This window comes from Alosa pseudoharengus, unplaced genomic scaffold, assembly GCF_046254945.1.
Source record: "Alosa pseudoharengus isolate Yale_2024_CS ecotype anadromous, Long Island Sound unplaced genomic scaffold, YU_APseudo_1.1 YU_APseudo_1.1_scf_15, whole genome shotgun sequence".
NCBI classification, from domain to species: Eukaryota; Metazoa; Chordata; class Actinopteri; order Clupeiformes; family Clupeidae; genus Alosa; species Alosa pseudoharengus.
In genome coordinates this window covers 3,257,962-3,270,633 of record NW_027468620.1, presented here as the reverse complement: position 1 = coordinate 3,270,633, position 12,672 = coordinate 3,257,962, and the positions used below count along the sequence as shown (strand labels likewise).

Below are 12,672 nucleotides of genomic sequence, written 5' to 3'. Positions count from 1 at the left end.
GAGGAGCTGTTCATCAAGATCCCATGAGTTTCCTACTTCTGCAAAGACTTGAATGAATTTTGATGTTTGATTCAGTATATTCATTGGTCGCACCTTTCCTTTGCCTTTGAATGCTGACGTGCAGTCAGCACCAGTGAAGGCATGTAGGGCCAGAAGAGCTGCAATGTGCTCCTGCGAATAATCTTCAGCCAGCAGGTTGATGTCAATTAGTCTATCTCCCATGTCAAAGATGATGTTGACAGTTGATGACTTGGCATAATACAGGAGAATGAAGAAAATGTCTGAGTCTTTTGCTCTGACTCTAACTGTCCTGTTGTGAGGCATTTTAGTCTGGATGTAGTGCATGTAAATAATCACCCTAACATCTGTTTCTTCATGTTTTGAGCAGATCTCCGGGAGAAGTTCCTTCGACACAACTCCAGCATTACATTCTACCCTGTAGGCTTGACCAGCCTCTATGAAAATGACAGGCCTTCGGAGGACATTTTCCATCATATCTTGGGACCTCCAGTGATCCAGTAGTAAATGAATGAGTGCCTTCTTGTTTTCATCGTTTGTGAGAAAGGCCTTCCAATCAGCGGGGCGATGAACATTCAGCCCATTCACAATAAAACGTTCACCACAGCCTCTGCGATCTCTCTCAGCTGATTTTGGTGAATGAAGACGGTTCACGTAAGTGTCTGTGCTGAATATTGTTTCAACTGATGCAGGTAGACTTGTGAATGTTGCTTATTTGTGCCTTTAGTTCTTGTGATACTGCACCAAAAAGGACGCTTGTGGCATCGAACCAGAAAGTGCTACAATACAAAGCTACAAGTGGGTTCCTTTTTCAGATCTTCATCAAATCACAAGAACTGAAGGCACAAATAAGCACTGCTGACCTTATGACCTATCCCCTAACCCTGACACCATACTCCAGCTCAACAATTGATGGCTTTTTTGCAAAAAACAACAAAGCAAAAGGCATGAACCACATGATCAAAGATGCTGAGAATGTGCAGCTTCCTCCTCCAGGCCAATGTGCTCTCATTCAGGATGGAAATTCCTCATTGTACATGCGTGATGTACCCCAGACAATGAAGGCAATATCAGAGAGAACAATAACAAGTCTACCTGCATCAGCTGAAACAATATTCAGCACAGACACTTACGTGAACCGTCTTCATTCACCAAAATCTGCTGAGAGAGATCGCAGAGGCTGTGGTGAACGTTTTATTGTGAATGGGCTGAATGTTCATCGCCCCGCTGATTGGAAGGCCTTTCTCACAAACGATGAAAACAAGAAGGCACTCATTCATTTACTACTGGATCACTGGAGGTCCCAAGATATGATGGAAAATGTCCTCCGAAGGCCTGTCATTTTCATAGAGGCTGGTCAAGCCTACAGGGTAGAATGTAATGCTGGAGTTGTGTCGAAGGAACTTCTCCCGGAGATCTGCTCAAAACATGAAGAAACAGATGTTAGGGTGATTATTTACATGCACTACATCCAGACTAAAATGCCTCACAACAGGACAGTTAGAGTCAGAGCAAAAGACTCAGACATTTTCTTCATTCTCCTGTATTATGCCAAGTCATCAACTGTCAACATCATCTTTGACATGGGAGATAGACTAATTGACATCAACCTGCTGGCTGAAGATTATTCGCAGGAGCACATTGCAGCTCTTCTGGCCCTACATGCCTTCACTGGTGCTGACTGCACGTCAGCATTCAAAGGCAAAGGAAAGGTGCGACCAATGAATATACTGAATCAAACATCAAAATTCATTCAAGTCTTTGCAGAAGTAGGAAACTCATGGGATCTTGATGAACAGCTCCTCAATGGTGTTGAGGAGTTCACCTGCCGCCTGTATGGATTTAGTCGCAGAGTGAAAAGCGTTGATGAAGCAAGAGAAATTAAAAATATAGCTGCAAGCAGCAATGAGGGGGCCAAGCAGAATAGGCTGGAGTAGCCACGGCGACAAGATAGAACTCAGCAGACATCCGCGATCAACACTTTCAACTAGTGTCACATCAAAACATAACTGATTTTGTAGGGCTGAAACAGGGCTGAGAATTGCCACCGCCTCCGCCAGCCAGCCCCCCATCTAATCACCCCTGCCCATCCCACCCCGTCCTGCCCCTCCCCGCCCTTGCACACACGCATTAGAATGAACTGGATGGAACATGTTGTCATCATTTTCACATCAAAAAATAAAGGATCGATGAAACACATCAGCAACTACAGATCAAAATGCAAAATTGCAAATTGCAGCAACCTCTACAGGTCAAAGGTCACCAAATGTTTTGTGCGTCCTCCTAATGGGGTCATGAATCTATGTAGTAAGTTTGGTTATGATACATGGCAGGGTTGCTGAGATATGAGCTCACTTCCTGTTTGGCGGCTTCGCCGCAAATTTTGATTGGCTGTTACGGGCGAATGCTTTTGTCAATTGTTCCAGAAAGCAAAATATTGATAGGTTATGGTCTGATGATGGTCTCCATCAATTTTGGTGAGGATCCACTTAAATTTGTGACCTGCGAGAACTTGTACGTGTTTTTGATTAAATCCAATATGGCGGCTGAATCAATCACGATGACATCACAAGTTGGCTTGGGTTGGCCTAAGGACCTCCAACAGTATTACCAGACACCACTAGTGTGTTTTAATTCTAAGCACAACAGCAGCTACAGGCCAAAAGGCATGTTTCTAAATTACAGTGCCCCCTAGAGGTCAAAGGTCACCAGATTTCTTGAGTGTCCCCCAGATCAGATCCTGAGTCCATGCACCAAGTTTGGCTTTGATACATGCAAGGGTTGCTGAGATATGAACTCACTTCCTGTTTGGCGGCTTCACCACCAATTTCGATTGGCTGTTACGGGCGAATGCTTTTGTCAATTGTTCCAGAAAGCAATATATTGATAGGTTATGGTCTGATGATGGTCTCCATCAATTTTGGTGAGGATCCACTGAAATTTGTGACCTGTGAAAACTTGTACGTGTTTTTGATTAAATCCAATATGGCGGCCGAATCAATTATGATGACATCACAAGTTGGCTTGGGTCAACCTAAGGACCTCCAACAGTATTGCCAGACACCACTAGTGCATTTTAATTCTAACTACAACAGCAGCTACAGGCCAAAAGGCATGTTTCTTAATTACAGCGCCCCCTAGAGGTCAAAGGTCACCAGATTTCTTGAGCGTCCCCCTAATTGGGTACTGAGTCCATGTACTAAGTTTGGTTATGATAGATTTATGGGTTGCTGAGATATGAGCTCACTTCCTGTTTGGCGGCTTTGCCGCAAATTTTGATTGGCTGGTACGCGCGAACGGTTTTAGTTCCGAAGACAAAAAGCAATGCGTTAATGAGGCATGGCCTGAAGATCATGTGTGTCTAGTTTGGTGACGATCGGACAAAATTTGTGACCTGTGAAAGATTAGTTTCACTTTCACTAAAATCCAATATGGCGGAAAATCCATCATGGCGGAAAATGACGTCATAGGGTGCGTTGAACTCGGCTTGGTCCAAGGATTCCAACGATACCTCATTTTTGACAATCGGGCATACGGGTCAAAAGTTACGTGCGTGAACGCATGTCTAACTTTGGCCTGTTGGTGGCGCTAGAGTGCTCAAGCTGCTGACATGAAACTTGGTGAACTTAAACATGGGACTGTCCCCAATCGGTGTGCCAAATTTCACAACTTTTTACCAGACGGTTCTATGGGCTGCCATAGACTCCCATTCGGGAAGAAAGATGTTAAATAATAATAAGAAATCATAGAAACACAATGGGTGCCTTCGCAGCTTCGCTGCTTGGCCCCCAATAAAGAAGATGTGTGGGTCAAACCTTCAGGTTCTTCAGGGTCTCTCAATTGACCTATCAACTTTCCCACCATGCAAGAGGGTCCTCAAACAGCACATCAAACGTACGAACTTTCAAGTGTGCATCTGGAAGAGGGCCCATGAGCATTACCCAGAGATCCCAAGTCTACTTGACCATGGGTTTCACATAAACACAGATACTGGGAAGCTTGAACCACTATGGTTTGAGGGGGATGTAATCCCAAAAGCTCTCATTGATGTCTTGGCAGAGGAGGACACGGATGAACATGACATGACTGATGAAATCCATACAAATGTGGATGAAGATGAGGAAGATGATGATGATAAGTAAGGGATAATGTATAGAACGCCGGTCATTATTGGGAAAATGAGTCCCGACAGGGCGAACCGGACCCCGACGCGCAGCGGAGGGGTCTTTTTCCGCCCTGAAGGGACTTATTTTCCCAATAATGACCGGCGTTCTATACTTTATCCCACTTATTACACGGCTACTTGCCAAAACTAAATAATAACCTCCCCACAATATGAATTTAGCCTACATAGCCTAGCCTATGTGTTACCGTTCATCGTGGCATTTGCTGAAATAGTTCGCAACAACAAGCTGAACTTGAATCAAACATTCTTTAGAACACAGCTGATCAACCTTTCACTTTTGAGTGAAGTTCCAGTCCTTGCGTAGGGATATGAAATACCTGAATTAGAAGCACAAACTCCGTTGCCATTGACAGCGGTCATTATTTTTTTTCAGAGGTCATTTCCCAAGAAATAATGACCGCTAGAACTTTGGGAAATCCCATTCTAGTCAATGGAGCGTTATACTTGCCTTGTGAAGAGCCGTGTAATAATGATGATTATTAAATGATGATTGAAAGTTCTTATTCACATTCTACACTACTGCTGTACAATACAAACCATTCCTTACATACATTTCTCATTTGATACATTCCTTTTGTGTGATAGTACCATGTGTTGCATCCTGTTCACAGTCCACCAATAGGTGGTAACATTAGTTATTTTTGATGCTATTCACTTCATACTTTCCTTCATAGCCATTTTCAAGTCAAGGTCAAACACTTTAAAAATATGGTTTATGTGAAATTGATGTTCATAATCCCATATGAAATGGTAATGCCTGAAAGTGTCTAAATGCCGACCAGGAGGCTAGTATTTTCGGATAGGCTACAGTGAATAGCTTTGGACATAGCAGCTGTTGTACTCTAGCTAGAAAGGTCACCTTGGACTTAAATTTAAGCTCATGAACTTGGGTAGTTTTCTATTTACATTTGAGGGACTAATGCATATCATAACAGAGTTGAAAATGATCAAATTTGAGGACAATTTGTCAGGCGGACAAGCATTCTTTGGGCTTTTTGGGTATGTTAAAGATGATATTTGACAGAAGAAAAGCACCAAGCCCTGAAACATTTTTCAGGTTGGTTCCCCTATGTGACAGGGTGATCCATGTAAATTTACAGGGTTCTAGGACCATTTTTGCAGTTGCAGTACCTTAATATTTACAGCTATATAATTTCGCCTGCAGATTTTCCTTAAAAGATGTTTTTTTGGGCCCTGAGACCAAACGGGGCCGAGTTGGGAGTTGTCCCTATGAACTCGTTATGGCCCAGGGTATAGGCTAACAGGAAATCATAGTGAAAAAAACATAGCAAAAAACATCCTGAGGGGTATACGCGGCTCCCGGCCTATAAGTCCCTAAGACCTATTCACAAACAATTATTGCTGCTTTTTGTGGCATTTCATGTTGCAATGTTTTGAAATGCGGCTACAGCTCTCAATCAAGAGGGAATAATTGTGCGTTGTAACTAAGGGATGCAATAACGCCACCAATAACGACTAAAACCATTCATTGTCAACATGTAAAATAAATAACGTTTCATTGTAAATCAAATTAAATTGTTTCTCCTATTTACAAATGTGGGCTATGTATCTTCATACAGATTATGTAAAACATGTTGCAAAGATACCTCATCAATCCGCAGTGTATTTCATTATGCTACTAGGCTATTTGCTCTTTATTAATTTAGGCTATTTATTAATAATCGTCCATCCTTCACGGTACTTGTAGCGCACACATGCTCACCAGCAAAGACCGGTCACTTGTCACTCATAGTCGTAGGGGAGGTTTTTGGCATCATTCCTGCGTTATAATCATCAGCCAATCAAGGTGGTCGCTTCGATCAAGCTTGTGCATGAGTAACAACTTTTAGTTTAGGAGTTGTCATTTTTCCTTACTAAGAGTAGGTCTAAGAGGCTTTGTGAATGACTTAAGAGAATACTCCTAGCTAAATTATTTTAGTGCAATTTAGGAGTACTCCTAGTGGTTAGATAAAATGCTTTGTGAATATGGGCCCTGGTGGACATCGAGCCCTTCTTGGTTTGGGTTATGGGTTTTTGTTTTTATTAGCTGTCTCGGATAGATAAGTGGATGTGGACACAATTTTAACAACTTGAAAGCAGTCAAAGTCGGACCCCAGGTGGGAACCACTGTCCTAGACGACTGAAAGAAAGAAACGAGTGCATGCGCATCTCTTTGGAAAATATAGGGAGATCACCAATGTCTCTGGTCATGTCTCAAAATTAAGCTGCTAAGAATTCTGCATAGTCAGCAATCTCTTAATTTGCATCATTCAGCAGTTAGTAATTGAACATTGAATGCAGTTTTATAACAATGATTATGTATTGTCATGGTCATAGTCAAGTTTATTATATAGCACAATTTAAAACAACCTGTGGTTGACCAAAGTGCTCAAATAAATATATGTATAAATAGATAATAGAAGACAAAATGTAAAGACACAAAAAAGCACAATAGGAAAATAAAACTAAAATAATATGCACACACACACACACACACACACATATATATATATATATATATATATATATATATATATATATATATATATATATATATATATATATATATATATATATATATATATATATATATATATATATGGTTTATTCCACACTTCATTTAAAAGCCATTGATGGCATATGTTATTTTAACTTGGCTTTAAAAGCACCATTACATTAATACACAGGATTAGATGTTAAAATCACTTGTGCCAAAATCCAAGGTAAAAACACATTCAGAAGCCCCTGCTCAAGTTTAACTTTAACTTTAAAAAGCACACTACCCACAAACCCACAGTATAGTATGCGGCATGTCATTGGGGTTATCAAGTGGGCACCCTCATTCACTGATGTTTCGTTAAGTTAGGCCCACGACACCTCATGAAGGCTTAACAGTGAAACCAGCGTCCTGGAGACACTCCCCAATACCCAAAATACTCTTAACCAGCCCAGGCATGGTCAAGGTTGGCTAGGTCGGTCCGTCCCGTTGATGTGGACTGAACCATAGCCATAAAAACCCTGGCCAACCAACCATCAACCTAGGCACAGCCCATCACAAACACAAATTAGCCAGTTAGCTAAGCCAGTTAGCTTACGCCCCATGTTGCCACCACATTACCACAATAAACAAATACCCTTAACCAAACTAGGCATGGTCTAGGTTGGCTAGGTTGGTCCGTCCCGTTGATGCGGACTGAACCATAACCATAAAAACCCTGGCCAATCAACCTAGGCACAGCCCATCACAAACACAAAACAAATTAGCCAGTTAGCTTACACCCCATGTTGCCACCACATTACCACAATAAACAAATACCCTTAACCAAACTAGTCAAGTCAAGTCAGTTTTATTTTTAAAGCGCATTTAACATGCACATATTGCAACTCAAAGCGCTCCAACAAACAAGACACATAACAAGACAAACGATGCCGGATGGAGCGGCGTAGTTGCCAGCTTGCCCATGACATCAAGACATGACGAATACATTTAAAAAATAACAAATTAAAAAAATGCTGGACGGAGCAGTGTAGTCGCCAGCGTACCCGTGACACCAAGACATAGCCTATAAGACAGACAACAAAACAAATAAACAAATAAAAAGTGGGAAAAAAAAAAAGAAAATATATTTAAAAAGGGGAAAGGTGATGTTAAAATTAGTCCAATTTCCAAACCAGCTGAAAATGTCCAAGGGCAATGATCCGTGAAAACTGCACAGAGTGTCTTCACAACCGATATGCCAACAAAGTTCTTTAACGTTAGCAAATGATCAACCCGGTGAATTCACTGGCAGTCTGGAGATCACGTTAACGTTAGGCCTTGTAGACTGCAGTCTGGAGATCACTGGAAGCACAGTCTGAAGTAGTGGGCGATTGTGTAGATCCGCAACTCGGTGGACTTCTAACAGCGACCGTCTGTTACTCCGTGAGACTGCAGCTCCTCACCGCTAGGCTAACGTTAGTCTGCAGTTGGCATGGCAGCTCTCAGGTCAGCAACAGCTCGGCGGCCACGGCAGATCTTTCGCAGAGTAGCTAGCCTAGGTCCAGCTGTCTTGAGAGATCCCCTCGACCAGACAGTGAAGTGCACCGTTCACGGATGGATGGATGTCAGAGGTCCAGTTAGTCTGCAGTTGGCATGGCAGCTCGCAGGTCAGCAACAGCTCGGCGGCCACGGCAGATCTCCCGCAGAGTAGCCCAGGTCTAGCTGTCCCGAGAGATCCCCTCGACCAGACAGTGAAGTGCAGCACCTCTCACGGATGGATGGAAGGATGTCCGATGCCCAGCTAGGGCAAAAGCTAGCCATAGCAAGCTCCCAATGGACAAACGTCAATGACGTTTCAGCTGACTTAGAAGCAGTAAAAAGGACTAAGAATAACACAAAAACTATCAAAAATAACGTAAATAAATAGCGAAAACATTTAACCAGTGGTGGGTAGAGTACTGAAAATCTATACTCAAGTACAAGTACATTTACTTTCTTCAAAATCTACTTGAGTAAAAGTAAATTTTCCAATTGGACAATCCTACTCGAGTAAAGGTAAAAAAGTACTTTGTTATGAAACTACTCAAATTACAAGTTACTTTTCATTTTTGTATTGATGTGCTTGGATCAGTGAAAAAGACATAACAGGCCCTATTTTGGTGATCTAAAACACATGGTCACTTGCGGATAGCTAAAATACATTTAGGGGTTTGTCCAGTCCACACTCGGGGTGGTTTTGTTATCAAACGTCAGGCCCCTGGTGCTTAAACCAATCAGAATGACACCTGTCATTCCCTTTAGAAGCAAGCACTGCAACTTCAAACAGCACATCTGTATTTTGATGAGAGAGAGAGAGAGAGAGAGAGAGAGAGAGAGAGAGAGAGAGAGAGAGAGAGAGAGAGAGAGAGAGAGAGAGAGAGAGAGAGAGAGAGAGAGAGAGAGAGAGAGAGAGAGAGAGAGAGAGAGAGAGAGAGAGAGAGAGAGAGAGAGAGAGAGAGAGAGAGAGAGAGAGAGAGAGAGAGAGAGAGAGAGAGAGAGAGAGACATTTTGGTTAAGCAATCTACAAAATCCCATACAATAATTGCTGCATATAATCAGCAAGTTACATTGTGTTGTCAACCCTTCCTGAAGCATACATTCTACACTGTAAAAAGTTTAACGTAAAATTTACAGCAACTTGCTGGCAGCAAATAACCAGCAAGTTGCTGTATTTCACTCTACAGTACACCTACTGTATATGAAATCACAGTACCTATGCCTGATACTGTAAATGCAAACTACAGTAGTACTACCAGTGCTGTAATGTATACAGCATTGAATTGTCTACCGTATTTTTAATCACAGTACTTATGGATCATACTGTAACTAAGTACAGTAGTAATACCAGTGCTGTAATATTATATACAGTAATTTTGGGAAATTCATATCCTGCTTTATCTACAGCCAGGATAAATTTGGCTAGGCCTAGGTATGGTTTAGGCTACACAAACTTGCATAAATAACCATTGACAACTTGTTATCAGTTTGAAAAGCAAGTACATTTATTCACTTTTTTCCGTTTAGAAATTCTCGTGTGCTGCATCCTAACGTTAGACCAACGGTTGCAGTCAGCAGAGTGAAGCAGCACCTAGCAGAAATAGAAGAAGAAAAGATAAATAGTGTTAGATAACAATGTTCAACTGAAACTGAAGGCTACTTACAAGTGAAACTTTAGAATAATCATTTATATATATATACTGTATGTTTTTTGAGTTTACTGTCAAAATGCCAGGCTGAAGATGGTGTTAGCATAACTCAGTTTCGCAAGGTATATTTAACGTTAGCCAGCTGGGTGAGCTCATTGATGAAGTTTGCTTGCAGCAACAGCCATTCGCGCTGTTCGTCCGAACAACGGTTAATGATAGTCAGATGTGACTTAAAGTTAACTTATATCAATATTGCTAAAGTTCGCCTATTAAACTCACAAAACCGTACATGATTACGGGGAGTTAACGTTACATAAGTCAGCTAAACCTCCACGTTAACGTTAACCAGCAGCACATCATCTTCAGCCTAACATTTGTGACAGTAACGTTAACATACTAGGCCTAGCACTACTAGTGAATGTTTTATATAAATGATATGAATATAATAAACTGTAACTTACTGAGAACTAAGGTAGGCCTAATATAAATGAGACTGCCATAACGTTAACGTAACATAAAACATTAACGTTAATGCCACCGTCACAGCAACAGCAACTATGATAGCTAGCCTAACGTTAGCTGCTACTTACTTAGTTGATCCAACAAGCATGGATGAGTTCTAAGTTAGACAGTACAACGTACATAGACTGTACACATGCCCGAATTTAATGTAGTACACTTTCACAATGAAACATTAACGTTACATAAATAAATGCTTGCTTACCATTAAGGTGGAGCTGCGAACTTGTCAGAGTGCTGAACACCGTTGGTCTGACTGACTGAACTGTTGCTCAAAAATGATCTCCCGCCGGACAGTTCAAACGTCGTCGCGCGGTGCATGTTTCAATCACCACGTCAAAATTTCCCAGTAAACCATAAATCCATGACTTTTCAATATCTTTTCAAAATGATGATTTGGATGGAAAATCAACATAATATCAATGTCACCTTGCTATCTGGGAGCTTAACTTTGTATTTATGTGCAAAAAGAAAACAGAAAACCCCAACTGATTTTCCGCCATGTTTTTTCAAAATTTTCAAAAAGCTGACAAGTGAGGGAGGAGTCAGATTTATTACTGTGTTATGATTCGCAGCAAATTTTTATTACTGTAGTTTGACCATTTTTGACCATAATTCATAGCGAAACCACAGCAACATACTGTATTCACAAATACAGTACACATTTTCCCCCAAAACAGCAGTGATGCTGTGAAAATCACGGAATCTTGTTACAGTGTACTAGTTATACCAGGGTCTCCAACCTTTTTGGGATTGAGGGCTACCTGAAGAATCCAAAATCATAGGGCTACTCATTTGAAACAAACAGACCCTCACTCCTTTTTTGCGAGGGTGATCCTCCTAAATAATAGACCTATGTGATTTTTACATTTAAGTTATCAATATTATGTAGGCCTATGAGCCTTTATATATTAAGCAACTGTATTTTCGTCTGTTTCTTCAATACATTAATATCAATATGCAACACTGACCGTTTTTGTTCAGTTAGTTCAATTCAAAGTTTCCATGAGGTATCTGATCTAATTTTTTAAACGAAAAAAGCCATCTTTAATGCAATTAATAATGTAGATTACAAATAGCATGCCCACCATTCATAATTCAGAGGTTGTTTAAGTTCTGCTTTCATTGACAATTCGGTTTTAACATTCAATAGCAATCACCAACACCAGACTAACTTATGAAGACGCCTTATTGCACATCTGAAATCTCTCCATGATCTGACAGTCCTATTGGTATGCATGCCACAAGATTTTAAACGCTATTGATACACCAGTAGGCTACGGAGGAGAAAGGGCCCGTGACCTAAAGCAATTGTTTTTCAGTCCTTGAACAATCATGCACGAACCGTACGGACACGGAATAGCAACAGAACCTTTGCAGAGATATGCTTGCATTGGCTACACCAGATGAGCAAGCTAATTTAGCCAATATTACAGATGTATGGTCTACAATTAAATATCTATTTAAAAATCCACAATGGAGGATGTTTTAGAGCGTGATCTGCAGGCACCTGTTGGCTATTTTTAGAAAGTGCGCTGTGGGCGCCGTGAAGGCATCCCGCAGGCTACATGGTGCCCGCGGGCACCGTTTTTGGAGACCCTGACTTATGTCAAGAAATAGCCTTTGTTTCAGTCGAATAGCTGCTACAGCTAGGACTAGCTCGCTAAGTAGCACTACGAGAACCACTGATAGAAAATAATGATGATTTACCTCAACATTTTGAAGGCTGATATTGTTATGCTTAGGCTGACACATTCCTTTCATTATACGGTTGTCTCCCTTCCTTCGCATGGGACGGAACAGTGTTGCAGATGTGGCCAGACATTGACCATGGGAGTGGGGGCTGCTTTTGGTAGTAGGCTACTAACGTTCATCTCTGCATCCATGGCGTTTCTAGTCCTCAGTACCAACGTAACGGCCGACTCGTCTCCTTTGCTGTGTAATCGCAACAATGTTGCAACCTAGGGAGGGCGCGTTGCTAACGTGTATGCTTGTATTCCAGGCAACAAAGATATGTGTAGCCTACTAATATCAAATACTCATTTTAATGAAGGCCCAATGGGAAATGTAATTGAGTAAAGAGTACAATTCTAGTTCAAATATTTACTCGAGTAAGAGTAAAATCACAACCTTAAAAAAGGAACGTGGAAAGTATTCATTACCCGAAATTGCATTTAACTAGACAAACCAATACAAAAAATAAACATGACATTACATAAAATTACGAACATTTACGAAACAAACAAAAACATGATGCCAGACGGAGCGCCGTGTCTCGCCAGCGT

At 41.2% G+C, this 12,672-nt stretch overlaps 1 protein-coding gene and 1 long non-coding RNA gene across 2 annotated transcripts in view; one reads left to right on the top strand and one right to left on the bottom strand.

Annotated features, from left to right (window-relative positions):
* Positions 1-12,672, top strand: part of eif3s10 (eukaryotic translation initiation factor 3, subunit 10 (theta)) — a 73,442-nt gene that overhangs the window by 37,602 nt on the left and 23,168 nt on the right. The gene's annotated exons all lie outside the window — the stretch shown is intronic.
* LOC143124017 (uncharacterized) lies at positions 9,697-10,696 on the bottom strand. Its single transcript, XR_012986973.1, has 2 exons — positions 10,593-10,696; positions 9,697-9,810 (listed from the first exon to the last, which is right to left on the bottom strand). It is a non-coding gene; the product is annotated as an uncharacterized LOC143124017 (long non-coding RNA).